This window comes from Rhinopithecus bieti, unplaced genomic scaffold, assembly GCF_001698545.2.
Source record: "Rhinopithecus bieti isolate Rb0 unplaced genomic scaffold, ASM169854v2 scaffold_21626, whole genome shotgun sequence".
Classification (NCBI taxonomy): Eukaryota; Metazoa; Chordata; class Mammalia; order Primates; family Cercopithecidae; genus Rhinopithecus; species Rhinopithecus bieti.
Window position 1 is genome coordinate 327,667 of NW_016810801.1, and position 5,869 is coordinate 333,535.

The 5,869-nt window shown below is 42.8% G+C and overlaps 1 pseudogene; it reads left to right on the forward strand.

Annotated features, from left to right (window-relative positions):
* Window positions 1-793: 793 nt before the first annotated feature.
* LOC108542687 (heat shock protein HSP 90-beta pseudogene) lies at window positions 794-2,958 on the forward strand (annotated as a pseudogene).
* The last annotated feature ends 2,911 nt before the right edge of the window (window positions 2,959-5,869 follow it).

Here is a 5,869-nt window from a genome sequence, read left to right on the forward strand (position 1 = left end):
TGAAGCTGAGATGGAAGCTGGGGCCATATGTGAAGGTAGGGGAAAGGTGAGTACTATCGCAAACAACGTTCAGCAAGGACCCTGCTGACAAGATAGCATTTGCACACGGGCCTGAAAAGGGGAGCATCCCGAGACCAGGGGAGATTGTAAAGTTCCTTCTTGGCCCTCTCTCCTTAAAATCCTCTAGAATCATTTCTGTTTTTCAAGTATCACCATCTCCCACAATTTTGTTGAGCTTTGTTTTCAGGAATTTCCATTAACAAAATAGTATCCTGAGTTGTTTTGTTTGTTTTTGTAGCACTCCAAATATAGAATTACGTTCTAATAGTTGATACATTCTTTCACATGAAACAGTGACTGCCTAGAAATGCTGATAGGCTCTCTGTCCCCCAAATAGCTGCTTAATCAAAAGCAATATTTATGGCAGTTTATAGTTTTTCCAAAGCCCTCCTCAGGCTTCTGTCTGAAACATCTAATGTTTTACATTCTGTCTCACTCATAGACATGTTTACTTATGTAAAATCTTGTTAGGGGTAGTCAGCATCAGTCAGAAAAATATACTCCAGGTATTTCACATAAAAAGGGAAACAGATGCTAACAAAATCCTTAGAAGAGATGAGGAGGAAAGAACTAGAGAGAGCTCCCTCCAGCTCTCAGATTCTCCCCAGCTTTTGGAGGACCCGGAAGTTGAAAAAGTCACAAAATGGCTCTCGAGTCACTCTGGTGCAGCGTTTGTGCTGCCTGTGTGTTGGACAGTCAGCCCACCTTACTGTCTAATATGTGCAAGCCTTTTCTTTTCAATATGCCTGAGGAAGTGTACCATGGAGAGGAGGAGGTGGAGACTTTTGCCTTTCAGGCAGAAATTGCCCAACTCATGTCTCTCATCATCAATACCTTCTATTCCAACAAGGAGATTTTCCTTCGGGAGTTGATCTCTATGCTTCTGATGCCTTGGACAAGATTCACTATGAGAGCCTGACAGACTCTTCCAAGTTGGACAGTGGGAAAGAGCTGAAAATTGACATCATCCCCAACACTCAGGAACGTACCCTGACTTTGGTAGACACAGGCATTGACACGACCAAAACTGATCTCACAAATAATTTGGGAAGTCTCGTACCAAAGCATTCATGGAGGCTCTTTAGGCTGGTGCAGACATCTCCATGATTGGGCAATTTGGTGTTGGCTTTTATTCTGCTTACCTGGTAGCAGAGAAAGTGGTTGTGATCACAAAGCCCAATGATGATGGTATGCCTGGGAGTCTTCTGCTGGAGGTTCCTTCACTGTGCATGCTGACCATGGTGAACCCATTGGCAGGGGTACCAAAGTGACCCTCCACCTTAAAGAAGATCAGGCAGAATACTCAGAAGAGAGGCGGGTCAAAGAAGTAGTGAAGAAGCACTCTCAGTTGCTAGGCTGGGATACATCACCCTTTATCTGGAGAAGGAACGAGAGAAAGAAATTAGTGATGATAAGGCAGAGGAAGAGAAAGGTGAGAAAGAAGAGGAAAATAAAGATGATGAAGAAAAGCCCAAGATCAAAGATGTGGGTTCAGATGAGGAGGATGACAGTGGTAAGGGTAAGAAGAAGAAAACTAAGAAGATCAAAGAGAAATACATTGATCAAGAAGAACTAAACAAGACCAAGCCTGTTTAGACCAGAAACCCTGAAGACATCACCCAAGAGGAGTATGGAGAATTCTACAAGAGCCTCACCAATGACTGAGAATACCACTTAGCAGTCAGGCACTTTTCTGTAGAAGGTCAGTTGGAATTCAGGGCATTGTTATTCATTCCTCATTGGGCTCCCTTTGACCTTTTGAAAACAAGAAGAAAAGAACAACATCAAACTCTATGTCCGTCGTGTGTTCATCATGGACAGCTGTGATGAGTTAATACCAGAGTATCTCAATTTTATTCGTGGTGTGGTTGACTCTGAGAATTTGCCCCTGAACATCTCCCAAGAAATGCTCCAGCAGATCAAAATCTTGAAAGTCATTCACAGAAACATTGTTAAGAAGTGCCTTGAGCTCTTCGCTGAGCTGGTGGAAGACAAGGACAATTACAAGAAATTCTATGAGAAATTCTCTAAAAATCTCAAGCTTGGGATCCACAAGGATTCCATTAACCAATGTCGCCTGTCTGAGCTGCTGTGCTATCACAGCTCCTGGTCTGGAGATGAGATGACTTCTTTGTCAGAGTATGTTTCTCGCATGAAGAAGATACAGAAGTCCATCTATTACATCACTGGTGAGAGCAAAGAGCAGGTTGCCAACTCAGCTTTTGTGGAGCGAGTGGGGAAGCGGGGCTTCGAGGTGGTATATATGACTGAGCTCATTGACGGCTACGTGTGCAGCAACTCAAGGAGTTTGATGGGAAGAGCCTGGTCTTAGTTACCAAGGAGGGTCTGGAACTACCTGAGGATGAAGAGAAGAAGAGAATGGAAGTGAGGAAGGCAAAGTTTGAGAACCTCTGCAAGCTCATGAAAGAAATCTTAGATAAGAAGGTTGAGAAGGTGACAATCTCCAGTAGGCTTGTGTCTTCACCCTGCTGCATTGTGACCAGCACCTACAGCTGGACAGCCAATATGGAGCAGATCATGAAAGCCCAGGCACTTTGGGTCAACTCCACCATGGGCTATATGATGGCCAAAAAGCACCTGGAGATCAATCCTGACCACCCCATTGTGGAGACGCTGCAGCAAAAGGCTGAGGCAGACAAGAATGACAAGGCAGTCAAGGACCTGGTGGTGCTGCCATTAGAAACTGCCTTGCTCTCTTCTGGCTTTTCCCTTGAGGATCCCCAGACCCACTCCAACTGCATCTACTGCATGATCAAGCTAGGTCTAGGTATCAATGAAGATTAAGTGGCAGCAGAGGAACACAGTGCTGTGGTTCCTGATGAGATCGCCCCTCTTGAGGGTGACAAGGATGAGTCTCGCGTGGAAGAAGTAGATTAGGAGTTCATAGTTGGAAAATTCACCATTGTGTAGTATCCCCATGGATTCCATGGCAGCCCCACTCGGTTCCTCCTGCTGTCTATTGTTTTTGTTTTCGTTTTTTCCTCCTGTCCTTGTGTTGAAGGCAGGAAACAAGGGTATCGAGTTCCCATTCCCTCCCTACTCTGACAGCAGAATTGGATGTTATGTATTCTGGGGTTTTTTGTTTATTTTGTTCATTTTGTTCTGAAATTAAAGTATGCAAAATAAAGAATATGCCATTTTATACAAAAGAAGTCTCAGAACAATCACTGATAGAACAACTGCCAGCAGCAAGAGACAGATCATTCGAGGTTAACACCTGCAGGTCACTGCAGAGGCTCACAAGCAAAGGCCAGAACCCATGCATCTGCCCACAACTGCCAGAGGAGCAATAATATTGATTTTGCTTCCGCTCTTCTTCTTCTTTTTTTGGACTATTTTGTAAAACTACTTTTAATTGAACATATTCATGGGGTACACAGTAATGTTTCCATATGTATAATGTACAGCAACCAAATCAGGGTCATTAGCACATTCATTATCTCAAATCTTCCTTGCAGCTATTTGAAATTATGTATTTTTGTTACTATAGTCATCTTACAGTGGTATAGAACACTAGGACTTATTCCTCCTATCTAGCTGTACATTGTATCCTTTCACAGATCTCTCCCCATCACCCTGAACCCATCTGATCTCATCTGCCCACTTTCTAATCACACCTTAGTGCCCATCATGGATTAAATCTAATCTGAAACCTTGCTGCAAGAAATTCTGGAAAATATCATTCCCAGGCTTCAGCCCCTGTGATTTAGGGAAGGGCATGGAGTCTATCTCAGATGAGTGGGAATGGTGCTGACATTGGTATTCAACTCTCCTTCACAGTCAATTGTACCGTTCCAGCAATTTTAAATTGAAAATGTTGCATATGGAAAGTAAAGTTCCTTCCCTATTATCACAGTTCAGGGTAAGCCCAAAAGCCAAGTTACCACCCATAGGTGAGAAATATAGCTTTTATCACCTAGGTATGCACAGGTCCCCTGAATGTTACAGTTGTCCTGAGGAAATAGCAGGTAGAATTCTCCCAGTTGTAGAACTCTATTCCCTGAAGGACTGGACAGCTGGTGGACTATTGATACAACATTGCTCCCCTCAGACAAAGTGGTTGGCCAGCACTGGAACCAATACACCTGGCTTTCAGGATCTTTTCCCACTTTTCCTCTCTTCCTTGCTGCTCGATAATGCCAGCTTATCCCATTTGACCTCCAACACAGAATACCCTGGAGCTTAATTAATATCCTTCCCAATGGACCCTAATGTGCCATCAAAAAGAGCCTCAATGGAGCATTAAAATAGACTCCCTAATTAAAAGCAATGGAAGCCTACTCTTTTTTCTTTGAAGGCCCCCTCTGCACAAATTATCATCTCATTTCTATTTTCCTGGTGAGAAGTTTTCTATCAGTCCTGGGAAATATTAGTCTCCACTTTAGAATGGCCTAAAATATTACTTATTTTAATTCTAAAAAGAAAGACAAAAAAGTTGTGTGTTCATGTAATTCTGTAAAGATATTAAGCCATGGTGCATGTGCTGCTACTGAAGAATTCCCAGGCACTGAGATTGAGGCCAAGAACAAACAACTGTGGATTTGACATCTCTCTGGATTAGTACTCTCCTGAGTTCTGATTGATAAAATTCGTGACAGTCATTCAGGAATGCACATTCACAGAAGGGCAGCCATGATCAAATCATATCATGTGCATTTTATATTTTACAGAAAATAGAATTGTCTTTATTTGTTCCAAGTAAATTGACAACTTTCCTATTAGTAGGCTATGCAGATGAAGTGAACCCAAAGGCCAAACAACATTTATATTGCAGAGGGAGTATTCAAAGCACACTTGTATAGATGAAAAAATATGTTACTGTGTGAAAACCAAGTACTCTGCCTCCTTGAGTTAGGCCAGGAGAGTGTTTCGTGCAATCTACTAGGAGATCCATAACATAGCCTTTGCTCCTAAGAAAACTTTTGTTGACCTTTCTGAAACAGATCCCTTGAGAATCTGGGGAATGGTGGACCCCCAAAAAATCTGTTTGCTAGAGCTTTATCTGCTCCATGTACTTCCCAATCCCCTTCTCCTGGTGCCTTTAGAGAACTCTTCTCTGACTCTGTGTGTTCTGTAAGAATGTCAATATCAATGTTTAGGGGCAGGGTGCAAAGATGACTCAGGCTGATCAACCAGAATGGCTCAACACCCTAGACCCAGTGAGTGGTGATGGCCATCTATATGACCCATGTAGGGACTGAGAGTCATTTTCTTACCACTGGGTGGTACTAAGCTGGGAGGTATGAATGTGTGGAGTCATCCTTGTGTCTTTTTCATCCACAAAGTAAAAAGAACCCCAAATCCGAATGAAGTCAGGGGCAAGAGTTGCAAGGCATACAAAAACAGAAACAGTGCAATTAGATTCAGCCACCCTGGAAGTTGTTAGGGAGTGGGATATGAGCTCCAGGAAAATAAGCCAATAAAATACTTTTATGTTCAAGGTTTGTCTTATCCAGCCAGTCAAGAAAGTCCAGAATTCGACAGATCCCCTCCCTAAAGAAAATGCATATAACTACCCATGCATAAAATAATTCATATAATTCCAAGAGCTTAATGCATATAATGTCAAAGCTAAAAACCCTTTTGTGTTGTTGTTGTTGTTGTTGTTGTTGTTGTTGTTGAGATGGAGTTTCGCTCTTGTTTTGGCCAGGCTGGAGTGCAAATGGTACGATCTAGGCTCACTGCAACCTCCATTTCCCGGGTTCAAATGATTCTCCTGCTTCAGCCTCCTGAGTAGCTGGGATTACAGGTGCCTGACACCACACCCGGGTCATTTTTTTTTTTTGTA